The following is a 27851-nucleotide window of genomic DNA, read 5'->3' on the forward strand; positions in this document are numbered from 1 at the left end:
TTATAAGGTGAAATTCATGTCTCCGCTGAAAATCGACATTCTGCCATGATTTTCAATTTCAAATAGGAAAAAGGAACTCAAGAAACGGGAAAAAAATCCTCACGACTCTGGAGAGAAGCCAAGACGACGTTTTTTCACTTCCAATTTCGTGAAAAAACGAGTTTTTATCATGAAAATGTATGTTATAAGGCGAAATTCATGTCTCCGCTGAAAATCGACATTCTGCCATGATTTTCTATTTCAAATAGGCAAAAGGAACTCAAGAAACGGGGAAAAAAACCTCACGAACTTAGAGAGAAACCAAGGCAACGTTTTTTCACTTCTAATTTCGTGAAAAAACGAGTTTTTATCATGAAATTGTATGTTATAAGGCGAAATTCATGTCTCCGCTGAAAATCGACCTTCCACTATGATCTTCAGTTCCAAATAGGCAAAAGAAACCGAAGAAACAGGGAAAAATTTCTCATTGCAATCGAGAGACGCCAAGGCAACGTGTTTTCACTTTCAATTTCGTGAAATAACGAGTTCTTATCATGATATTGAATGTTGTAAGCAAAAACTCATATTTCTGCTGAAAATCGAGATTTTCCCATGACTTTCAATTTCAACTAGGCAAAAGGAACTCAAGAAATGGGATAAAAATCCTCACGACTCTGGCGAGAAGCCAAGACGACGTTTTTTCACTTCCAATTTCGTGAAAAAACGAGTTTTTATCATGAAAATGTATGTTATATGGCGAAATTCATGTCTCCGCTGAAAATCGACCTTCCACCATGATCTTTAGTTCCAAATAGGCAAAAGAAACTGAAGAATCAGGGAGAAATTTCTCACTGCCCTCGAGAGACGCTAAGGCAACGTTTTTTCACTTCCAATTTCGTGAAATACCGAGTTTTTATCATGATATTGGATGTTATAAGGTGAAATACATGTCTCCGCTGAAAATCGAAATTCTGCCATGATTTTCAGTTCCAAATAGGAAGAAGAAACTGAAGAAACAGGGAAAAAGTTCTCATTGCAATCGAGAGACGCCAAGGCAACGTCTTTTCACTTCCAATTTCGTGAAAAAACCAATCTTTATTATTAAATTGAATGTTATAAGGTGAAATTCATGTCTCCGCTGAAAATCGACATTGTGCCATGATTTTCAATTTCAAATAGGCAAAAGGAACTCAAGAAACGGGGAAAAAAACCTCACGACCTTAGAGAGAAACCAAGGCAACTTTTTTTCACTTCCAATTTCGTGAAATAACGAGTTTTTATCATGAAATTGTATGTTATGAGGCGAAATTCATGTCTCCGCTGAAAATCGACCTTCCACCATGATCTTCAGTTCCAAATAGGCAAAAGAAACTGAAGAAACAGGGGGAGATTTCTCATTGTCCTCGAGAGACGCCAAGGCAACGTTTTTTCACTTCCAATTTCGTGAAAAAACCAATTTTTATTATGAAATTGAATGTTATAAGGTGAAATTCATGTCTCCGCTGAAAATCGACATTCTGCCATGATTTTCAGTTCCAAATAGGCAAAAGAAACTGAAGAAACAGGGAAAAATTTCTCATTGCAATCGAGAGACGCCAAGGCAACGTCTTTTCACTTCCAATTTCGTGAAAAAACCAATTTTTATTATTAAATTGAATGTTATAAGGTGAAATACATGTCTCCGCTGAAAATCGACATTCTGCCATGATTTTCAGTTCCAAATAGGAAGAAGAAACTGAAGAAACAGGGAAAAAGTTCTCATTGCAATCGAGAGACGCCAAGGCAACGTCTTTTCACTTCCAATTTCGTGAAAAAACCAATTTTTATTATTAAATTGAATGTTATAAGTTGAAATTCATGTCTCCGCTGAAAATCGACATTCTGCCATGATTTTCTATTTCGAATAGGCAAAAGGAACTCAAGAAACGGGAAAAAAATCCTCACGACTCTGGAGAGAAGCCAAGACAACGTTTATTCACTTCCAATTTCGTGAAAAAACGAGTATTTATCATGATATCGAATGTTATAAGCAGAAATTCATAAAGTTGGGATTCTCCCATGATTTTCAATTTCAAATAGGCAAAAGGAACTCAAGAAACGGGAAAAAAACCTCACGACCCCGGAGAGAAGGCAAGACGACGTTTTTTCACTTCCAATTTCGTGAAAAAACGAGTATTTGTCATGATATCGGATGTTATAAGCAGAAATTCATAAAGTTGGGATTCTCCCATGATTTTCAATTTCAAATAGGCAAAAGGAACTCAAGAAATGGGAAAAAAACCTGACGACCTTAGAGAGAAACAAAGGCAACGTCTTTTCACTTCCAATTTCGTGAAATAACCAATTTTTATTATTAAATTGAATGTTATAAGGTGAAATTCATGTCTCCGCTGAAAATCGACATTCTGCCATGATTTTCTATTTCAAATAGGCAAAAGGAACTCAAGAAACGGGGAAAAAAACCTCACGACCTTAGAGAGAAACCAAGGCAACGTTTTTTCACTTCTAATTTCGTGAAAAAACGAGTTTTTATCATGACATTGTATGTTATAAGGCGAAATTCATGTCTCCGCTGAAAATCGACCTTCCACCATGATCTTGAGTTCCAAATAGGCAAAAGAAACTGAAGAAACAGGGAAAAATTTCTCATTGCAATCGAGAGACGCCAAGGCAACGTGTTTTCACTTTCAATTTCGTGAAATAACGAGTTTTTATCATGATATTGAATGTTGTAAGCAAAAACTCATATTTCTGCTGAAAATCGAGATTTTCCCATGACTTTCAATTTCAACTAGGCAAAAGGAACTCAAGAAATGGGAAAAAAATCCTCACGACTCTGGAGAGAAGCCAAGACGACGTTTTTTCACTTCCAATTTCGTGAAAAAACGAGTTTTTATCATGAAATTGTATGTTATAAGGCGAAATTCATGTCTCCGCTGAAAATCGACCTTCCACCATGATCTTTAGTTCCAAATAGGCAAAAGAAACTGAAGAAACAGGGAGAAATTTCTCACTGCCCTCGAGAGACGCTAAGGCAACGTTTTTTCACTTCCAATTTCGTGAAAAAACCAATTTTTATTATTAAATTGAATGTTATAAGGTGAAATACATGTCTCCGCTGAAAATCGACATTCTGCCATGATTTTCAGTTCCAAATAGGAAGAAGAAACTGAAGAAACAGGGAAAAAGTTCTCATTGCAATCGAGAGACGCCAAGGCAACGTCTTTTCACTTCCAATTTCGTGAAAAAACCAATTTTTATTATTAAATTGAATGTTATAAGTTGAAATTCATGTCTCCGCTGAAAATCGACATTCTGCCATGATTTTCAGTTCCAAATAGGCAGAAGAAACTGAAGAAACAGGGAAAAATTTCTCATTGCAATCGAGAGACGCCAAGGCAACGTGTTTTCACTTCCAATTTCGTGAAATAACGAGTTTTTATCATGATATTGGATGTTATAAGCAGAAATTCATATCTCCGCTAAAAGTCGGGATTCTCCCATGATTTTCAATTTCAAAAAGGCAAAAGGAACTCAAGAAACGGGAAAAAAAACCTCACGACCCTAGAGAGAAACCAAGGCAACGTTTTTTCACTTCCAATTTCGTGAAATAACGAGTTTTTATCATGAAATTGTATGTTATAAGGCGAAATTCATGTCTCCGCTGAAAATCGACCTTCCACCATGATCTTCAGTTCCAAATAGGCAACAGAAACTGAAGAAACAGGGGGAGATTTCTCATTGTCCTCGAGAGACGCCAAGGCAACGTATTTTCACTTCCAATTTCGTGAAAAAACCAATTTTTATTATGAAATTGAATGTTATAAGGTGAAATTCATGTCTCCGCTGAAAATCGACATTCTGACATGATTTTCTATTTCAAATAGGCGAAAAGAACTCAAGAAACGGGAAAAAAATCCTCACGACTCTGCAGAGAAGCCAAGACAACGTTTTTTCACTTCCAATTTCGTGAAAAAACGAGTATTTGTCATGATATCGGATGTTATAAGCAGAAATTCATAAAGTTGGGATTCTCCCATGATTTTCAATTACAAATAGGCAAAAGGAACTCAAGAAACGGGAAAAAAACCTCACGACCCTGGAGAGAAACCAAGGCAACGTTTTTTCACTTCCAATTTCGTGAAAAAACGAGTTTTTATCATGAAATTGTATGTTATAAGGCGAAATTCATGTCTCCGCTGAAAATGGACCTTCCACCATGATCTTCAGTTCCAATTAGGCAAAAGAAACTGTAGAAACAGGGAAAAATTTCTCATTGCAATCGAGAGACGCCAAGGCAACGTGTTTTCACTTACAATTTCGTGAAATAACGAGTTTTTATCATGATATTGGATGTTATAAGCAGAAATTCATATCTCCGCTAAAAGTCGGGATTCTCCCATGATTTTCTATTTTAAAAAGGCAAAAGAAACTCAAGAAACGGGAAAAAAAACCTCACGACCCTAGAGAGAAACCAAGGCAACGTTTTTTCACTTCTAATTTCGTGAAAAAACGAGTTTTTATCATGAAATTGTATGTTATAAGGCGAAACTCATGTCTCCGCTAAAAATCGACCTTCCACCATGATCTTCAGTTCCAATTAGGCAAAAGAAACTGTAGAAACAGGGAAAAATTTCTCATTGCAATCGAGAGACGCCAAGGCAACGTGTTTTCACTTACAATTTTGTGAAATAACGAGTTTTTATCATGATATTGGACGTTATAAGCAGAAATGCGTATCTTCGCTAAAAGTCTGGATTCTCCCATGATTTTCAATTTCAAATAGGCAAAAGGAACTCAAGAAACGGGAAAAAAACCTCACGACCCTGGAGAGAAACCAAGGCAACGTTTTTTCACTTCCAATTTCGTGAAAAAACGAGTTTTTATCATGAAATTGTATGTTATAAAACGAAATTCATGGCTCCGCTGAAAATCGACCTTCCACCATGATCTTCAGTTCCAAATGGGCAAAAGAAACTGAAGAAACAGGGGGAGATTTCTCATTGTCCTCGAGAGACGCCAAGGCAACGTTTTTTCACTTCCAATTTCGTGAAAAAACCAATTTTTATTATGAAATTGAATGTTATAAGGTGAAATTCATGTCTCCGCTGAAAATCGACATTCTGCCATGATTTTCAGTTCCAAATAGGCAAAAGAAACTGAAGAAACAGGGAAAAATTTCTCATTGCAATCGAGAGACGCCAAGGCAACGTCTTTTCACTTCCAATTTCGTGAAAAAACCAATTTTTATTATTAAATTGAATGTTATAAGGTGAAATTCATGTCTCCGCTTAAAATCGACATTCTGACATGATTTTCTATTTCAAATAGGCAAAAGGAACTCAAGAAACGGGAAAAAAATCCTCACGACTCTGCAGAGAAGCCAAGACAACGTTTATTCACTTCCAATTTCGTGAAAAAACGAGTATTTGTCATGATATCGGATGTTATAAGCAGAAATTCATAAAGTTGGGATTCTCCCATGATTTTCAATTTCAAATAGGCAAAAGGAACTCAAGAAACGGGAAAAAAACCTCACGACCTTAGAGAGAAACCAAGGCAACGTCTTTTCACTTCCAATTTCGTGAAAAAACCAATTTTTATTATTAAATTGAATGTTATAAGGTGAAATTTATGTCTCCGCTGAAAATCGACATTCTGCCATGATTTTCAATTTCAAATAGGCAAAAGGAACTCAAGAAACGGGGAAAAAAACCTCACGACCTTAGAGAGAAACCAAGGCAACGTTTTTTCACTTCTAATTTCGTGAAAAAACGAGTTTTTATCATGAAATTGTATGTTATAAGGCGGAATTCATGTCTCCGCTGAAAATCGACCTTCCACCATGATCTTCAGTTCCAAATAGGCAAAAGAAACTGAAGAAACAGGGAGAAATTTCTCACTGCCCTCGAGAGACGCCAAGGCAACGTGTTTTCACTTTCAATTTCGTGAAATAACGAGTTTTTATCATGATATTGGATGTTATAAGGTGAAATACATGTCTCCGCTGAAAATCGACATTCTGCCATGATTTTCAGTTCCAAATAGGAAGAAGAAACTGAAGAAACAGGGAAAAAGTTCTCATTGCAATCGACAGACGCCAAGGCAACGTCTTTTCACTTCCAATTTCGTGAAAAAACCAATTTTTATTATTAAATTGAATGTTATAAGGTGAAATTCATGTCTCCGCTGAAAATCGACATTCTGCCATGATTTTCAATTTCAAATAGGAAAAAGGAACTCAAGAAACGGGAAAAAAATCCTCACGACTCTGGAGAGAAGCCAAGACGACGTTTTTTCACTTCCAATTTCGTGAAAAAACGAGTATTTGTCATGATATCGGATGTTATAAGCAGAAATTCATAAAGTTGGGATTCTCCCATGATTTTCAATTTCAAATAGGCAAAAGGAACTCAAGAAATGGGAAAAAAACCTGACGACCTTAGAGAGAAACAAAGGCAACGTCTTTTCACTTCCAATTTCGTGAAATAACCAATTTTTATTATTAAATTGAATGTTATAAGGTGAAATTCATGTCTCCGCTGAAAATCGACATTCTGCCATGATTTTCTATTTCAAATAGGCAAAAGGAACTCAAGAAACGGGGAAAAAAACCTCACGACCTTAGAGAGAAACCAAGGCAACGTTTTTTCACTTCTAATTTCGTGAAAAAACGAGTTTTTATCATGACATTGTATGTTATAAGGCGAAATTCATGTCTCCGCTGAAAATCGACCTTCCACCATGATCTTGAGTTCCAAATAGGCAAAAGAAACTGAAGAAACAGGGAAAAATTTCTCATTGCAATCGAGAGACGCCAAGGCAACGTGTTTTCACTTTCAATTTCGTGAAATAACGAGTTTTTATCATGATATTGAATGTTGTAAGCAAAAACTCATATTTCTGCTGAAAATCGAGATTTTCCCATGACTTTCAATTTCAACTAGGCAAAAGGAACTCAAGAAATGGGAAAAAAATCCTCACGACCCTAGAGAGAAACCAAGGCAACGTTTTTTCACTTCCAATTTCGTGAAATAACGAGTTTTTATCATGAAATTGTATGTTATAAGGCGAAATTCATGTCTCCGCTGAAAATCGACCTTCCACCATGATCTTCAGTTCCAAATAGGCAACAGAAACTGAAGAAACAGGGGGAGATTTCTCATTGTCCTCGAGAGACGCCAAGGCAACGTATTTTCACTTCCAATTTCGTGAAAAAACCAATTTTTATTATGAAATTGAATGTTATAAGGTGAAATTCATGTCTCCGCTGAAAATCGACATTCTGCCATGATTTTCAGTTCCAAATAGGCAAAAGAAACTGAAGAAACAGGGAAAATTTTCTCATTGCAATCGAGAGACGCCAAGGCAACGTCTTTTCACTTCCAATTTCGTGAAAAAACCAATTTTTATTATTAAATTGAATGTTATAAGGTGAAATTCATGTCTCCGCTGAAAATCGACATTCTGACATGATTTTCTATTTCAAATAGGCGAAAAGAACTCAAGAAACGGGAAAAAAATCCTCACGACTCTGCAGAGAAGCCAAGACAACGTTTTTTCACTTCCAATTTCGTGAAAAAACGAGTATTTGTCATGATATCGGATGTTATAAGCAGAAATTCATAAAGTTGGGATTCTCCCATGATTTTCAATTACAAATAGGCAAAAGGAACTCAAGAAACGGGAAAAAAACCTCACGACCCTGGAGAGAAACCAAGGCAACGTTTTTTCACTTCCAATTTCGTGAAAAAACGAGTTTTTATCATGAAATTGTATGTTATAAGGCGAAATTCATGTCTCCGCTGAAAATGGACCTTCCACCATGATCTTCAGTTCCAATTAGGCAAAAGAAACTGTAGAAACAGGGAAAAATTTCTCATTGCAATCGAGAGACGCCAAGGCAACGTGTTTTCACTTACAATTTCGTGAAATAACGAGTTTTTATCATGATATTGGATGTTATAAGCAGAAATTCATATCTCCGCTAAAAGTCGGGATTCTCCCATGATTTTCCATTTTAAAAAGGCAAAAGAAACTCAAGAAACGGGAAAAAAAACCTCACGACCCTAGAGAGAAACCAAGGCAACGTTTTTTCACTTCTAATTTCGTGAAAAAACGAGTTTTTATCATGAAATTGTATGTTATAAGGCGAAACTCATGTCTCCGCTAAAAATCGACCTTCCACCATGATCTTCAGTTCCAATTAGGCAAAAGAAACTGTAGAAACAGGGAAAAATTTCTCATTGCAATCGAGAGACGCCAAGGCAACGTGTTTTCACTTACAATTTTGTGAAATAACGAGTTTTTATCATGATATTGGACGTTATAAGCAGAAATGCGTATCTTCGCTAAAAGTCTGGATTCTCCCATGATTTTCAATTTCAAATAGGCAAAAGGAACTCAAGAAACGGGAAAAAAACCTCACGACCCTGGAGAGAAACCAAGGCAACGTTTTTTCACTTCCAATTTCGTGAAAAAACGAGTTTTTATCATGAAATTGTATGTTATAAAACGAAATTCATGGCTCCGCTGAAAATCGACCTTCCACCATGATCTTCAGTTCCAAATAGGCAAAAGAAACTGAAGAAACAGGGAGAAATTTCTCACTGCCCTCGAGAGACGCCAAGGCAACGTGTTTTCACTTTCAATTTCGTGAAATAACGAGTTTTTATCATGATATTGGATGTTATAAGGTGAAATACATGTCTCCGCTGAAAATCGCCATTCTGCCATGATTTTCAGTTCCAAATAGGAAGAAGAAACTGAAGAAACAGGGAAAAAGTTCTCATTGCAATCGACAGACGCCAAGGCAACGTCTTTTCACTTCCAATTTCGTGAAAAAACCAATTTTTATTATTAAATTGAATGTTATAAGGTGAAATTCATGTCTCCGCTGAAAATCGACATTCTGCCATGATTTTCAATTTCAAATAGGAAAAAGGAACTCAAGAAACGGGAAAAAAATCCTCACGACTCTGGAGAGAAGCCAAGACGACGTTTTTTCACTTCCAATTTCGTGAAAAAACGAGTTTTTATCATGAAAATGTATGTTATAAGGCGAAATTCATGTCTCCGCTGAAAATCGACATTCTGCCATGATTTTCTATTTCAAATAGGCAAAAGGAACTCAAGAAACGGGGAAAAAAACCTCACGAACTTAGAGAGAAACCAAGGCAACGTTTTTTCACTTCTAATTTCGTGAAAAAACGAGTTTTTATCATGAAATTGTATGTTATAAGGCGAAATTCATGTCTCCGCTGAAAATCGACCTTCCACTATGATCTTCAGTTCCAAATAGGCAAAAGAAACCGAAGAAACAGGGAAAAATTTCTCATTGCAATCGAGAGACGCCAAGGCAACGTGTTTTCACTTTCAATTTCGTGAAATAACGAGTTCTTATCATGATATTGAATGTTGTAAGCAAAAACTCATATTTCTGCTGAAAATCGAGATTTTCCCATGACTTTCAATTTCAACTAGGCAAAAGGAACTCAAGAAATGGGATAAAAATCCTCACGACTCTGGCGAGAAGCCAAGACGACGTTTTTTCACTTCCAATTTCGTGAAAAAACGAGTTTTTATCATGAAAATGTATGTTATATGGCGAAATTCATGTCTCCGCTGAAAATCGACCTTCCACCATGATCTTTAGTTCCAAATAGGCAAAAGAAACTGAAGAATCAGGGAGAAATTTCTCACTGCCCTCGAGAGACGCTAAGGCAACGTTTTTTCACTTCCAATTTCGTGAAATACCGAGTTTTTATCATGATATTGGATGTTATAAGGTGAAATACATGTCTCCGCTGAAAATCGAAATTCTGCCATGATTTTCAGTTCCAAATAGGAAGAAGAAACTGAAGAAACAGGGAAAAAGTTCTCATTGCAATCGAGAGACGCCAAGGCAACGTCTTTTCACTTCCAATTTCGTGAAAAAACCAATCTTTATTATTAAATTGAATGTTATAAGGTGAAATTCATGTCTCCGCTGAAAATCGACATTGTGCCATGATTTTCAATTTCAAATAGGCAAAAGGAACTCAAGAAACGGGGAAAAAAACCTCACGACCTTAGAGAGAAACCAAGGCAACTTTTTTTCACTTCCAATTTCGTGAAATAACGAGTTTTTATCATGAAATTGTATGTTATGAGGCGAAATTCATGTCTCCGCTGAAAATCGACCTTCCACCATGATCTTCAGTTCCAAATAGGCAAAAGAAACTGAAGAAACAGGGGGAGATTTCTCATTGTCCTCGAGAGACGCCAAGGCAACGTTTTTTCACTTCCAATTTCGTGAAAAAACCAATTTTTATTATGAAATTGAATGTTATAAGGTGAAATTCATGTCTCCGCTGAAAATCGACATTCTGCCATGATTTTCAGTTCCAAATAGGCAAAAGAAACTGAAGAAACAGGGAAAAATTTCTCATTGCAATCGAGAGACGCCAAGGCAACGTCTTTTCACTTCCAATTTCGTGAAAAAACCAATTTTTATTATTAAATTGAATGTTATAAGGTGAAATACATGTCTCCGCTGAAAATCGACATTCTGCCATGATTTTCAGTTCCAAATAGGAAGAAGAAACTGAAGAAACAGGGAAAAAGTTCTCATTGCAATCGAGAGACGCCAAGGCAACGTCTTTTCACTTCCAATTTCGTGAAAAAACCAATTTTTATTATTAAATTGAATGTTATAAGTTGAAATTCATGTCTCCGCTGAAAATCGACATTCTGCCATGATTTTCTATTTCAAATAGGCAAAAGGAACTCAAGAAACGGGAAAAAAATCCTCACGACTCTGGAGAGAAGCCAAGACAACGTTTATTCACTTCCAATTTCGTGAAAAAACGAGTATTTATCATGATATCGAATGTTATAAGCAGAAATTCATAAAGTTGGGATTCTCCCATGATTTTCAATTTCAAATAGGCAAAAGGAACTCAAGAAACGGGAAAAAAACCTCACGACCCCGGAGAGAAGGCAAGACGACGTTTTTTCACTTCCAATTTCGTGAAAAAACGAGTATTTGTCATGATATCGGATGTTATAAGCAGAAATTCATAAAGTTGGGATTCTCCCATGATTTTCAATTTCAAATAGGCAAAAGGAACTCAAGAAATGGGAAAAAAACCTGACGACCTTAGAGAGAAACAAAGGCAACGTCTTTTCACTTCCAATTTCGTGAAATAACCAATTTTTATTATTAAATTGAATGTTATAAGGTGAAATTCATGTCTCCGCTGAAAATCGACATTCTGCCATGATTTTCTATTTCAAATAGGCAAAAGGAACTCAAGAAACGGGGAAAAAAACCTCACGACCTTAGAGAGAAACCAAGGCAACGTTTTTTCACTTCTAATTTCGTGAAAAAACGAGTTTTTATCATGACATTGTATGTTATAAGGCGAAATTCATGTCTCCGCTGAAAATCGACCTTCCACCATGATCTTGAGTTCCAAATAGGCAAAAGAAACTGAAGAAACAGGGAAAAATTTCTCATTGCAATCGAGAGACGCCAAGGCAACGTGTTTTCACTTTCAATTTCGTGAAATAACGAGTTTTTATCATGATATTGAATGTTGTAAGCAAAAACTCATATTTCTGCTGAAAATCGAGATTTTCCCATGACTTTCAATTTCAACTAGGCAAAAGGAACTCAAGAAATGGGAAAAAAATCCTCACGACTCTGGAGAGAAGCCAAGACGACGTTTTTTCACTTCCAATTTCGTGAAAAAACGAGTTTTTATCATGAAATTGTATGTTATAAGGCGAAATTCATGTCTCCGCTGAAAATCGACCTTCCACCATGATCTTTAGTTCCAAATAGGCAAAAGAAACTGAAGAAACAGGGAGAAATTTCTCACTGCCCTCGAGAGACGCTAAGGCAACGTTTTTTCACTTCCAATTTCGTGAAATACCGAGTTTTTATCATGATATTGGATGTTATAAGGTGAAATACATGTCTCCGCTGAAAATCGACATTCTGCCATGATTTTCAGTTCCAAATAGGCAGAAGAAACTGAAGAAACAGGGAAAAATTTCTCATTGCAATCGAGAGACGCCAAGGCAACGTGTTTTCACTTCCAATTTCGTGAAATAACGAGTTTTTATCATGATATTGGATGTTATAAGCAGAAATTCATATCTCCGCTAAAAGTCGGGATTCTCCCATGATTTTCAATTTCAAAAAGGCAAAAGGAACTCAAGAAACGGGAAAAAAAACCTCACGACCCTAGAGAGAAACCAAGGCAACGTTTTTTCACTTCCAATTTCGTGAAATAACGAGTTTTTATCATGAAATTGTATGTTATAAGGCGAAATTCATGTCTCCGCTGAAAATCGACCTTCCACCATGATCTTCAGTTCCAAATAGGCAACAGAAACTGAAGAAACAGGGGGAGATTTCTCATTGTCCTCGAGAGACGCCAAGGCAACGTATTTTCACTTCCAATTTCGTGAAAAAACCAATTTTTATTATGAAATTGAATGTTATAAGGTGAAATTCATGTCTCCGCTGAAAATCGACATTCTGACATGATTTTCTATTTCAAATAGGCGAAAAGAACTCAAGAAACGGGAAAAAAATCCTCACGACTCTGCAGAGAAGCCAAGACAACGTTTTTTCACTTCCAATTTCGTGAAAAAACGAGTATTTGTCATGATATCGGATGTTATAAGCAGAAATTCATAAAGTTGGGATTCTCCCATGATTTTCAATTACAAATAGGCAAAAGGAACTCAAGAAACGGGAAAAAAACCTCACGACCCTGGAGAGAAACCAAGGCAACGTTTTTTCACTTCCAATTTCGTGAAAAAACGAGTTTTTATCATGAAATTGTATGTTATAAGGCGAAATTCATGTCTCCGCTGAAAATGGACCTTCCACCATGATCTTCAGTTCCAATTAGGCAAAAGAAACTGTAGAAACAGGGAAAAATTTCTCATTGCAATCGAGAGACGCCAAGGCAACGTGTTTTCACTTACAATTTCGTGAAATAACGAGTTTTTATCATGATATTGGATGTTATAAGCAGAAATTCATATCTCCGCTAAAAGTCGGGATTCTCCCATGATTTTCTATTTTAAAAAGGCAAAAGAAACTCAAGAAACGGGAAAAAAAACCTCACGACCCTAGAGAGAAACCAAGGCAACGTTTTTTCACTTCTAATTTCGTGAAAAAACGAGTTTTTATCATGAAATTGTATGTTATAAGGCGAAACTCATGTCTCCGCTAAAAATCGACCTTCCACCATGATCTTCAGTTCCAATTAGGCAAAAGAAACTGTAGAAACAGGGAAAAATTTCTCATTGCAATCGAGAGACGCCAAGGCAACGTGTTTTCACTTACAATTTTGTGAAATAACGAGTTTTTATCATGATATTGGACGTTATAAGCAGAAATGCGTATCTTCGCTAAAAGTCTGGATTCTCCCATGATTTTCAATTTCAAATAGGCAAAAGGAACTCAAGAAACGGGAAAAAAACCTCACGACCCTGGAGAGAAACCAAGGCAACGTTTTTTCACTTCCAATTTCGTGAAAAAACGAGTTTTTATCATGAAATTGTATGTTATAAAACGAAATTCATGGCTCCGCTGAAAATCGACCTTCCACCATGATCTTCAGTTCCAAATGGGCAAAAGAAACTGAAGAAACAGGGGGAGATTTCTCATTGTCCTCGAGAGACGCCAAGGCAACGTTTTTTCACTTCCAATTTCGTGAAAAAACCAATTTTTATTATGAAATTGAATGTTATAAGGTGAAATTCATGTCTCCGCTGAAAATCGACATTCTGCCATGATTTTCAGTTCCAAATAGGCAAAAGAAACTGAAGAAACAGGGAAAAATTTCTCATTGCAATCGAGAGACGCCAAGGCAACGTCTTTTCACTTCCAATTTCGTGAAAAAACCAATTTTTATTATTAAATTGAATGTTATAAGGTGAAATTCATGTCTCCGCTTAAAATCGACATTCTGACATGATTTTCTATTTCAAATAGGCAAAAGGAACTCAAGAAACGGGAAAAAAATCCTCACGACTCTGCAGAGAAGCCAAGACAACGTTTATTCACTTCCAATTTCGTGAAAAAACGAGTATTTGTCATGATATCGGATGTTATAAGCAGAAATTCATAAAGTTGGGATTCTCCCATGATTTTCAATTTCAAATAGGCAAAAGGAACTCAAGAAACGGGAAAAAAACCTCACGACCTTAGAGAGAAACCAAGGCAACGTCTTTTCACTTCCAATTTCGTGAAAAAACCAATTTTTATTATTAAATTGAATGTTATAAGGTGAAATTTATGTCTCCGCTGAAAATCGACATTCTGCCATGATTTTCAATTTCAAATAGGCAAAAGGAACTCAAGAAACGGGGAAAAAAACCTCACGACCTTAGAGAGAAACCAAGGCAACGTTTTTTCACTTCTAATTTCGTGAAAAAACGAGTTTTTATCATGAAATTGTATGTTATAAGGCGGAATTCATGTCTCCGCTGAAAATCGACCTTCCACCATGATCTTCAGTTCCAAATAGGCAAAAGAAACTGAAGAAACAGGGAGAAATTTCTCACTGCCCTCGAGAGACGCCAAGGCAACGTGTTTTCACTTTCAATTTCGTGAAATAACGAGTTTTTATCATGATATTGGATGTTATAAGGTGAAATACATGTCTCCGCTGAAAATCGCCATTCTGCCATGATTTTCAGTTCCAAATAGGAAGAAGAAACTGAAGAAACAGGGAAAAAGTTCTCATTGCAATCGACAGACGCCAAGGCAACGTCTTTTCACTTCCAATTTCGTGAAAAAACCAATTTTTATTATTAAATTGAATGTTATAAGGTGAAATTCATGTCTCCGCTGAAAATCGACATTCTGCCATGATTTTCAATTTCAAATAGGAAAAAGGAACTCAAGAAACGGGAAAAAAATCCTCACGACTCTGGAGAGAAGCCAAGACGACGTTTTTTCACTTCCAATTTCGTGAAAAAACGAGTTTTTATCATGAAAATGTATGTTATAAGGCGAAATTCATGTCTCCGCTGAAAATCGACCTTCCACCATGATCTTTAGTTCCAAATAGGCAAAAGAAACTGAAGAAACAGTGAGAAATTTCTCACTGCCCTCGAGAGACGCTAATGCAACGTTTTTTCACTTCCAATTTCGTGAAATACCGAGTTTTTATCATGATATTGGATGTTATAAGGTGAAATACATGTCTCCGCTGAAAATCGACATTCTGCCATGATTTTCAGTTCCAAATAGGAAGAAGAAACTGAAGAAACAGGGAAAAAGTTCTCATTGCAATCGAGAGACGCCAAGGCAACGTCTTTTCACTTCCAATTTCGTGAAAAAACCAATTTTTATTATTAAATTGAATGTTATAAGGTGAAATTCATGTCTCCGCTGAAAATCGACATTCTGACATGATTTTCTATTTCAAATAGGCAAAAGGAACTCAAGAAACGGGAAAAAAATCCTCACGACTCTGCAGAGAAGCCAAGACAACGTTTTTTCACTTCCAATTTCGTGAAAAAACGAGTATTTGTCATGATATCGGATGTTATAAGCAGAAATTCATAAAGTTGGGATTCTCCCATGATTTTCAATTTCAAATAGGCAAAAGGAACTCAAGAAACGGGAAAAAAACCTCACGACCTTAGAGAGAAACCAAGGCAACGTCTTTTCACTTCCAATTTCGTGAAATAACGAGTTTTTATCATGATATTGGATGTTATAAGCAGAAATTCATATCTCCGCTAAAAGTCGGGATTCTCCCATGATTTTCAATTTCAAAAAGGCAAAAGGAACTCAAGAAACGGGAAAAAAACCTCACGACCTTGAAGAGAAACCAAGGCAACGTTTTTTCACTTCTAATTTCGTGAAAAAACGAGTTTTTATCATGAAATTGTATGTTATAAGGCGAAATTCATGTCTCCGCTGAAAATCGACCTTCCACCATGATCTTGAGTTCCAAGTAGGCAAAAGAAACTGAAGAAACAGGGAGAAATTTCTCACTGCCCTCGAGAGACGCCAAGGCAACGTGTTTTCACTTCCAATTTCGTGAAATAACGAGTTTTTATCATGATATTGAATGTTGTAAGCAAAAACTCATATTTCTGCTGAAAATCGAGATTTTCCCATGACTTTCAATTTCAACTAGGCAAAAGGAACTCAAGAAATGGGAAAAAAATCCTCACGACTCTGGAGAGAAGCCAAGACGACGTTTTTTCACTTCCAATTTCGTGAAAAAACGAGTTTTTATCATGAAATTGTATGTTATAAGGCGAAATTCATGTCTCCGCTAAAAATCGACCTACCACCATGATCTTTAGTTCCAAATAGGCAAAAGAAACTGAAGAAACAGTGAGAAATTTCTCACTGCCCTCGAGAGACGCTAAGGCAACGTTTTTTCAATTCCAATTTCGTGAAATACCGAGTTTTTATCATGATATTGGATGTTATAAGGTGAAATACATGTCTCCGCTGAAAATCGACATTCTGCCATGATTTTCAGTTCCAAATAGGAAGAAGAAACTGAAGAAACAGGGAAAAATTTCTCATTGCAATCGAGAGACGCCAAGGCAACGTGTTTTCACTTCCAATTTCGTGAAATAACGAGTTTTTATCATGATATTGCATGTTATAAGCAGAAATTCATATCTCCGCTAAAAGTCGGGATTCTCCCATGATTTTCAATTTCAAAAAGGCAAAAGGAACTCAAGAAACGGGAAAAAAATCCTCACGACTCTGCCGAGAAACCAAGGCAACGTTTTTTCACTTCCAATTTCGTGAAATAACGAGTTTTTATCATGAAATTGTATGTTATAAGGCGAAATTCATGTCTACGCTGAAAATCGACCTTCCACCATGATCTTCAGTTCCAAATAGGCAAAAGAAACTGAAGAAACAGGGGGAGATTTCTCATTGTCCTCGAGAGACGCCAAGGCAACGTTTTTTCACTTCCAATTTCGTGAAAAAACCAATTTTTATTATGAAATTGAATGTTATAAGGTGAAATTCATGTCTCCGCTGGAAATCGACATTCTGCCATGATTTTCAGTTCCAAATAGGCAAAAGAAACTGAAGAAACAGGGAAAAATTTCTCATTGCAATCGAGAGACGCCAAGGCAACGTCTTTTCACTTCCAATTTCGTGAAAAAAACAATTTTTATTATTAAATTGAATGTTATAAGGTGAAATTCATGTCTCCGCTGAAAATCGACATTCTGACATGATTTTCTATTTCAAATAGGCAAAAGGAACTCAAGAAACGGGAAAAAAATCCTCACGACTCTGCAGAGAAGCCAAGACAACGTTTATTCACTTCCAATTTCGTGAAAAAACGAGTATTTGTCATGATATCGGATGTTATAAGCAGAAATTCATAGAGTTGGGATTCTCCCATGATTTTCAATTTCAAATAGGCAAAAGGAACTCAAGAAACGGGAAAAAAACCTCACGACCTTAGAGAGAAACCAAGGCAACGTCTTTTCACTTCCAATTTCGTGGAAAAACCAATTTTTATTATTAAATTGAATGTTATAAGGTGAAATTTATGTCTCCGCTGAAAATCGACATTCTGCCATGATTTTCAATTTCAAATAGGCAAAAGGAACTCAAGAAACGGGGAAAAAAACCTCACGACCTTAGAGAGAAACCAAGGCAACGTTTTTTCACTTCCAATTTCGTGAAAAAACCAATTTTTATTATTAAATTGAATGTTATAAGGTGAAATTCATGTCTCCGCTGAAAATCGACATTCTGCCATGATTTTCAATTTCAAATAGGAAAAAGGAACTCAAGAAACGGGAAAAAAATCCTCACGACTCTGGAGAGAAGCCAAGACGACGTTTTTTCACTTCCAATTTCGTGAAAAAACGAGTTTTTATCATGAAAATGTATGTTATAAGGCGAAATTCAGGTCTCCGCTGAAAATCGACCTTCCACCATGATCTTTAGTTCCAAATAGGCAAAAGAAACTGAAGAAACAGGGAGAAATTTCTCACTGCCCTCGAGAGACGCCAAGGCAACGTGTTTTCACTTCCAATTTCGTGAAATAACGAGTTTTTATCATGATATTGGATGTTATAAGCAGAAATTCGTATCTCCGCTAAAAGTCTTTATTCTCCCATGATTTTCAATTTCAAATAGGCAAAAGGAACTCAAGAAACGGGAAAAAAACCTCACGACCTTAGAGAGAAACCAAGGCAACGTTTTTTCACTTCTAATTTCGTGAAAAAACGAGTTTTTATCATGAAATTGTATGTTATAAGGCGAAATTCATGTCTCCGCTGAAAATCGACCTTCCACCATGATCTTCAGTTCCAAATAGGCAAAAGAAACTGAAGTAACAGGGAAAAATTTCTCATTGCAATCGAGAGACGCCAAGGCAACGTGTTTTCACTTTCAATTTCGTGAAAAAACCAATTTTTATTATTAAATTGAATGTTATAAGGTGAAATTCATGTCTCCGCTGAAAATCGACATTCTGACATGATTTTCAGTTCCAAATAGGCAGAAGAAACTGAAGAAACAGGGAAAAATTTCTCATTGCAATCGAGAGACGCCAAGGCAACGTCTTTTCACTTCCAATTTCGTGAAAAAACCAATTTTTATTATTAAATTGAATGTTATAAGGTGAAATTCATGTCTCCGCTGAAAATCGACATTCTGACATGATTTTCTATTTCAAATAGGCAAAAGGAACTCAAGAAACGGGAAAAAAATCCTCACGACTCTGCAGAGAAGCCAAGACAACGTTTTTTCACTTCAAATTTCGTGAAAAAACGAGTATTTGTCATGATATCGGATGTTATAAGCAGAAATTCATAAAGTTGGGATTCTCCCATGATTTTCAATTTCAAATAGGCAAAAGGAACTCAAGAAACGGGAAAAAAACCTCACGACCTTAGAGAGAAACCAAGGCAACGTTTTTTCACTTCTACTTTCGTGAAAAAACGAGTTTTTATCATGAAATTGTATGTTATAAGGCGAAATTCATGTCTCCGCTGAAAATCGACCTTCCACCATGATCTTCAGTTCCAAATAGGCAAAAGAAACTGAAGAAACAGGGGGAGATTTCTCATTGTCCTCGAGAGACGCCAAGGCAACGTTTTTTCACTTCCAATTTCGTGAAAAAACCAATTTTTATTATGAAATTGAATGTTATAAGGTGAAATTCATGTCTCCGCTGAAAATCGACATTCTGCCATGATTTTCAGTTCCAAATAGGCAAAAGAAACTGAAGAAACAGGGAAAAATTTCTCATTGCAATCGAGAGACGCCAAGGCAACGTCTTTTCACTTCCAATTTCGTGAAAAAACCAATTTTTATTATTAAATTGAATGTTATAAGGTGAAATACATGTCTCCGCTGAAAATCGACATTCTGCCATGATTTTCAGTTCCAAATAGGAAGAAGAAACTGAAGAAACAGGGAAAAAGTTCTCATTGCAATCGAGAGACGCCAAGGCAACGTCTTTTCACTTCCAATTTCGTGAAAAAACCAATTTTTATTATTAAATTGAATGTTATAAGTTGAAATTCATGTCTCCGCTGAAAATCGACATTCTGCCATGATTTTCAATTTCAAATAGGGAAAAGGAACTCAAGAAACGGGAAAAAAATCCTCACGACTCTGGAGAGAAGCCAAGACAACGTTTTTTCACTTCCAATTTCGTGAAAAAACGAGTATTTATCATGATATCGAATGTTATAAGCAGAAATTCATAAAGTTGGGATTCTCCCATGATTTTCAATTTCAAATAGGCAAAAGGAACTCAAGAAACGGGAAAAAAACCTCACGACCCCGGAGAGAAGGCAAGACGACGTTTTTTCACTTCCAATTTCGTGAAAAAACGAGTATTTGTCATGATATCGGATGTTATAAGCAGAAATTCATAAAGTTGGGATTCTCCCATGATTTTCAATTTCAAATAGGCAAAAGGAACTCAAGAAATGGGAAAAAAACCTGACGACCTTAGAGAGAAACAAAGGCAACGTCTTTTCACTTCCAATTTCGTGAAATAACCAATTTTTATTATTAAATTGAATGTTATAAGGTGAAATTCATGTCTCCGCTGAAAATCGACATTCTGCCATGATTTTCTATTTCAAATAGGCAAAAGGAACTCAAGAAACGGGGAAAAAAACCTCACGACCTTAGAGAGAAACCAAGGCAACGTTTTTTCACTTCTAATTTCGTGAAAAAACGAGTTTTTATCATGACATTGTATGTTATAAGGCGAAATTCATGTCTCCGCTGAAAATCGACCTTCCACCATGATCTTGAGTTCCAAATAGGCAAAAGAAACTGAAGAAACAGGGAAAAATTTCTCATTGCAATCGAGAGACGCCAAGGCAACGTGTTTTCACTTTCAATTTCGTGAAATAACGAGTTTTTATCATGATATTGAATGTTGTAAGCAAAAACTCATATTTCTGCTGAAAATCGAGATTTTCCCATGACTTTCAATTTCAACTAGGCAAAAGGAACTCAAGAAATGGGAAAAAAATCCTCACGACCCTAGAGAGAAACCAAGGCAACGTTTTTTCACTTCCAATTTCGTGAAATAACGAGTTTTTATCATGAAATTGTATGTTATAAGGCGAAATTCATGTCTCCGCTGAAAATCGACCTTCCACCATGATCTTCAGTTCCAAATAGGCAACAGAAACTGAAGAAACAGGGGGAGATTTCTCATTGTCCTCGAGAGACGCCAAGGCAACGTATTTTCACTTCCAATTTCGTGAAAAAACCAATTTTTATTATGAAATTGAATGTTATAAGGTGAAATTCATGTCTCCGCTGAAAATCGACATTCTGCCATGATTTTCAGTTCCAAATAGGCAAAAGAAACTGAAGAAACAGGGAAAATTTTCTCATTGCAATCGAGAGACGCCAAGGCAACGTCTTTTCACTTCCAATTTCGTGAAAAAACCAATTTTTATTATTAAATTGAATGTTATAAGGTGAAATTCATGTCTCCGCTGAAAATCGACATTCTGACATGATTTTCTATTTCAAATAGGCGAAAAGAACTCAAGAAACGGGAAAAAAATCCTCACGACTCTGCAGAGAAGCCAAGACAACGTTTTTTCACTTCCAATTTCGTGAAAAAACGAGTATTTGTCATGATATCGGATGTTATAAGCAGAAATTCATAAAGTTGGGATTCTCCCATGATTTTCAATTACAAATAGGCAAAAGGAACTCAAGAAACGGGAAAAAAACCTCACGACCCTGGAGAGAAACCAAGGCAACGTTTTTTCACTTCCAATTTCGTGAAAAAACGAGTTTTTATCATGAAATTGTATGTTATAAGGCGAAATTCATGTCTCCGCTGAAAATGGACCTTCCACCATGATCTTCAGTTCCAATTAGGCAAAAGAAACTGTAGAAACAGGGAAAAATTTCTCATTGCAATCGAGAGACGCCAAGGCAACGTATTTTCACTTACAATTTCGTGAAATAACGAGTTTTTATCATGATATTGGATGTTATAAGCAGAAATTCATATCTCCGCTAAAAGTCGGGATTCTCCCATGATTTTCCATTTTAAAAAGGCAAAAGAAACTCAAGAAACGGGAAAAAAAACCTCACGACCCTAGAGAGAAACCAAGGCAACGTTTTTTCACTTCTAATTTCGTGAAAAAACGAGTTTTTATCATGAAATTGTATGTTATAAGGCGAAACTCATGTCTCCGCTAAAAATCGACCTTCCACCATGATCTTCAGTTCCAATTAGGCAAAAGAAACTGTAGAAACAGGGAAAAATTTCTCATTGCAATCGAGAGACGCCAAGGCAACGTGTTTTCACTTACAATTTTGTGAAATAACGAGTTTTTATCATGATATTGGACGTTATAAGCAGAAATGCGTATCTTCGCTAAAAGTCTGGATTCTCCCATGATTTTCAATTTCAAATAGGCAAAAGGAACTCAAGAAACGGGAAAAAAACCTCACGACCCTGGAGAGAAACCAAGGCAACGTTTTTTCACTTCCAATTTCGTGAAAAAACGAGTTTTTATCATGAAATTGTATGTTATAAAACGAAATTCATGGCTCCGCTGAAAATCGACCTTCCACCATGATCTTCAGTTCCAAATAGGCAAAAGAAACTGAAGAAACAGGGAGAAATTTCTCACTGCCCTCGAGAGACGCCAAGGCAACGTGTTTTCACTTTCAATTTCGTGAAATAACGAGTTTTTATCATGATATTGGATGTTATAAGGTGAAATACATGTCTCCGCTGAAAATCGCCATTCTGCCATGATTTTCAGTTCCAAATAGGAAGAAGAAACTGAAGAAACAGGGAAAAAGTTCTCATTGCAATCGACAGACGCCAAGGCAACGTCTTTTCACTTCCAATTTCGTGAAAAAACCAATTTTTATTATTAAATTGAATGTTATAAGGTGAAATTCATGTCTCCGCTGAAAATCGACATTCTGCCATGATTTTCAATTTCAAATAGGAAAAAGGAACTCAAGAAACGGGAAAAAAATCCTCACGACTCTGGAGAGAAGCCAAGACGACGTTTTTTCACTTCCAATTTCGTGAAAAAACGAGTTTTTATCATGAAAATGTATGTTATAAGGCGAAATTCATGTCTCCGCTGAAAATCGACATTCTGCCATGATTTTCTATTTCAAATAGGCAAAAGGAACTCAAGAAACGGGGAAAAAAACCTCACGAACTTAGAGAGAAACCAAGGCAACGTTTTTTCACTTCTAATTTCGTGAAAAAACGAGTTTTTATCATGAAATTGTATGTTATAAGGCGAAATTCATGTCTCCGCTGAAAATCGACCTTCCACTATGATCTTCAGTTCCAAATAGGCAAAAGAAACCGAAGAAACAGGGAAAAATTTCTCATTGCAATCGAGAGACGCCAAGGCAACGTGTTTTCACTTTCAATTTCGTGAAATAACGAGTTCTTATCATGATATTGAATGTTGTAAGCAAAAACTCATATTTCTGCTGAAAATCGAGATTTTCCCATGACTTTCAATTTCAACTAGGCAAAAGGAACTCAAGAAATGGGATAAAAATCCTCACGACTCTGGCGAGAAGCCAAGACGACGTTTTTTCACTTCCAATTTCGTGAAAAAACGAGTTTTTATCATGAAAATGTATGTTATATGGCGAAATTCATGTCTCCGCTGAAAATCGACCTTCCACCATGATCTTTAGTTCCAAATAGGCAAAAGAAACTGAAGAATCAGGGAGAAATTTCTCACTGCCCTCGAGAGACGCTAAGGCAACGTTTTTTCACTTCCAATTTCGTGAAATACCGAGTTTTTATCATGATATTGGATGTTATAAGGTGAAATACATGTCTCCGCTGAAAATCGAAATTCTGCCATGATTTTCAGTTCCAAATAGGAAGAAGAAACTGAAGAAACAGGGAAAAAGTTCTCATTGCAATCGAGAGACGCCAAGGCAACGTCTTTTCACTTCCAATTTCGTGAAAAAACCAATCTTTATTATTAAATTGAATGTTATAAGGTGAAATTCATGTCTCCGCTGAAAATCGACATTGTGCCATGATTTTCAATTTCAAATAGGCAAAAGGAACTCAAGAAACGGGGAAAAAAACCTCACGACCTTAGAGAGAAACCAAGGCAACTTTTTTTCACTTCCAATTTCGTGAAATAACGAGTTTTTATCATGAAATTGTATGTTATGAGGCGAAATTCATGTCTCCGCTGAAAATCGACCTTCCACCATGATCTTCAGTTCCAAATAGGCAAAAGAAACTGAAGAAACAGGGGGAGATTTCTCATTGTCCTCGAGAGACGCCAAGGCAACGTTTTTTCACTTCCAATTTCGTGAAAAAACCAATTTTTATTATGAAATTGAATGTTATAAGGTGAAATTCATGTCTCCGCTGAAAATCGACATTCTGCCATGATTTTCAGTTCCAAACAGGCAAAAGAAACTGAAGAAACAGGGAAAAATTTCTCATTGCAATCGAGAGACGCCAAGGCAACGTCTTTTCACTTCCAATTTCGTGAAAAAACCAATTTTTATTATTAAATTGAATGTTATAAGGTGAAATACATGTCTCCGCTGAAAATCGACATTCTGCCATGATTTTCAGTTCCAAATAGGAAGAAGAAACTGAAGAAACAGGGAAAAAGTTCTCATTGCAATCGAGAGACGCCAAGGCAACGTCTTTTCACTTCCAATTTCGTGAAAAAACCAATTTTTATTATTAAATTGAATGTTATAAGTTGAAATTCATGTCTCCGCTGAAAATCGACATTCTGCCATGATTTTCTATTTCGAATAGGCAAAAGGAACTCAAGAAACGGGAAAAAAATCCTCACGACTCTGGAGAGAAGCCAAGACAACGTTTATTCACTTCCAATTTCGTGAAAAAACGAGTATTTATCATGATATCGAATGTTATAAGCAGAAATTCATAAAGTTGGGATTCTCCCATGATTTTCAATTTCAAATAGGCAAAAGGAACTCAAGAAACGGGAAAAAAACCTCACGACCCCGGAGAGAAGGCAAGACGACGTTTTTTCACTTCCAATTTCGTGAAAAAACGAGTATTTGTCATGATATCGGATGTTATAAGCAGAAATTCATAAAGTTGGGATTCTCCCATGATTTTCAATTTCAAATAGGCAAAAGGAACTCAAGAAATGGGAAAAAAACCTGACGACCTTAGAGAGAAACAAAGGCAACGTCTTTTCACTTCCAATTTCGTGAAATAACCAATTTTTATTATTAAATTGAATGTTATAAGGTGAAATTCATGTCTCCGCTGAAAATCGACATTCTGCCATGATTTTCTATTTCAAATAGGCAAAAGGAACTCAAGAAACGGGGAAAAAAACCTCACGACCTTAGAGAGAAACCAAGGCAACGTTTTTTCACTTCTAATTTCGTGAAAAAACGAGTTTTTATCATGACATTGTATGTTATAAGGCGAAATTCATGTCTCCGCTGAAAATCGACCTTCCACCATGATCTTGAGTTCCAAATAGGCAAAAGAAACTGAAGAAACAGGGAAAAATTTCTCATTGCAATCGAGAGACGCCAAGGCAACGTGTTTTCACTTTCAATTTCGTGAAATAACGAGTTTTTATCATGATATTGAATGTTGTAAGCAAAAACTCATATTTCTGCTGAAAATCGAGATTTTCCCATGACTTTCAATTTCAACTAGGCAAAAGGAACTCAAGAAATGGGAAAAAAATCCTCACGACTCTGGAGAGAAGCCAAGACGACGTTTTTTCACTTCCAATTTCGTGAAAAAACGAGTTTTTATCATGAAATTGTATGTTATAAGGCGAAATTCATGTCTCCGCTGAAAATCGACCTTCCACCATGATCTTTAGTTCCAAATAGGCAAAAGAAACTGAAGAAACAGGGAGAAATTTCTCACTGCCCTCGAGAGACGCTAAGGCAACGTTTTTTCACTTCCAATTTCGTGAAAAAACCAATTTTTATTATTAAATTGAATGTTATAAGGTGAAATACATGTCTCCGCTGAAAATCGACATTCTGCCATGATTTTCAGTTCCAAATAGGAAGAAGAAACTGAAGAAACAGGGAAAAAGTTCTCATTGCAATCGAGAGACGCCAAGGCAACGTCTTTTCACTTCCAATTTCGTGAAAAAACCAATTTTTATTATTAAATTGAATGTTATAAGTTGAAATTCATGTCTCCGCTGAAAATCGACATTCTGCCATGATTTTCAGTTCCAAATAGGCAGAAGAAACTGAAGAAACAGGGAAAAATTTCTCATTGCAATCGAGAGACGCCAAGGCAACGTGTTTTCACTTCCAATTTCGTGAAATAACGAGTTTTTATCATGATATTGGATGTTATAAGCAGAAATTCATATCTCCGCTAAAAGTCGGGATTCTCCCATGATTTTCAATTTCAAAAAGGCAAAAGGAACTCAAGAAACGGGAAAAAAAACCTCACGACCCTAGAGAGAAACCAAGGCAACGTTTTTTCACTTCCAATTTCGTGAAATAACGAGTTTTTATCATGAAATTGTATGTTATAAGGCGAAATTCATGTCTCCGCTGAAAATCGACCTTCCACCATGATCTTCAGTTCCAAATAGGCAACAGAAACTGAAGAAACAGGGGGAGATTTCTCATTGTCCTCGAGAGACGCCAAGGCAACGTATTTTCACTTCCAATTTCGTGAAAAAACCAATTTTTATTATGAAATTGAATGTTATAAGGTGAAATTCATGTCTCCGCTGAAAATCGACATTCTGACATGATTTTCTATTTCAAATAGGCGAAAAGAACTCAAGAAACGGGAAAAAAATCCTCACGACTCTGCAGAGAAGCCAAGACAACGTTTTTTCACTTCCAATTTCGTGAAAAAACGAGTATTTGTCATGATATCGGATGTTATAAGCAGAAATTCATAAAGTTGGGATTCTCCCATGATTTTCAATTACAAATAGGCAAAAGGAACTCAAGAAACGGGAAAAAAACCTCACGACCCTGGAGAGAAACCAAGGCAACGTTTTTTCACTTCCAATTTCGTGAAAAAACGAGTTTTTATCATGAAATTGTATGTTATAAGGCGAAATTCATGTCTCCGCTGAAAATGGACCTTCCACCATGATCTTCAGTTCCAATTAGGCAAAAGAAACTGTAGAAACAGGGAAAAATTTCTCATTGCAATCGAGAGACGCCAAGGCAACGTGTTTTCACTTACAATTTCGTGAAATAACGAGTTTTTATCATGATATTGGATGTTATAAGCAGAAATTCATATCTCCGCTAAAAGTCGGGATTCTCCCATGATTTTCTATTTTAAAAAGGCAAAAGAAACTCAAGAAACGGGAAAAAAAACCTCACGACCCTAGAGAGAAACCAAGGCAACGTTTTTTCACTTCTAATTTCGTGAAAAAACGAGTTTTTATCATGAAATTGTATGTTATAAGGCGAAACTCATGTCTCCGCTAAAAATCGACCTTCCACCATGATCTTCAGTTCCAATTAGGCAAAAGAAACTGTAGAAACAGGGAAAAATTTCTCATTGCAATCGAGAGACGCCAAGGCAACGTGTTTTCACTTACAATTTTGTGAAATAACGAGTTTTTATCATGATATTGGACGTTATAAGCAGAAATGCGTATCTTCGCTAAAAGTCTGGATTCTCCCATGATTTTCAATTTCAAATAGGCAAAAGGAACTCAAGAAACGGGAAAAAAACCTCACGACCCTGGAGAGAAACCAAGGCAACGTTTTTTCACTTCCAATTTCGTGAAAAAACGAGTTTTTATCATGAAATTGTATGTTATAAAACGAAATTCATGGCTCCGCTGAAAATCGACCTTCCACCATGATCTTCAGTTCCAAATGGGCAAAAGAAACTGAAGAAACAGGGGGAGATTTCTCATTGTCCTCGAGAGACGCCAAGGCAACGTTTTTTCACTTCCAATTTCGTGAAAAAACCAATTTTTATTATGAAATTGAATGTTATAAGGTGAAATTCATGTCTCCGCTGAAAATCGACATTCTGCCATGATTTTCAGTTCCAAATAGGCAAAAGAAACTGAAGAAACAGGGAAAAATTTCTCATTGCAATCGAGAGACGCCAAGGCAACGTCTTTTCACTTCCAATTTCGTGAAAAAACCAATTTTTATTATTAAATTGAATGTTATAAGGTGAAATTCATGTCTCCGCTTAAAATCGACATTCTGACATGATTTTCTATTTCAAATAGGCAAAAGGAACTCAAGAAACGGGAAAAAAATCCTCACGACTCTGCAGAGAAGCCAAGACAACGTTTATTCACTTCCAATTTCGTGAAAAAACGAGTATTTGTCATGATATCGGATGTTATAAGCAGAAATTCATAAAGTTGGGATTCTCCCATGA

This window comes from Venturia canescens, chromosome 6 (genome assembly GCF_019457755.1).
Source record: "Venturia canescens isolate UGA chromosome 6, ASM1945775v1, whole genome shotgun sequence".
Taxonomy (NCBI): Eukaryota; Metazoa; Arthropoda; class Insecta; order Hymenoptera; family Ichneumonidae; genus Venturia; species Venturia canescens.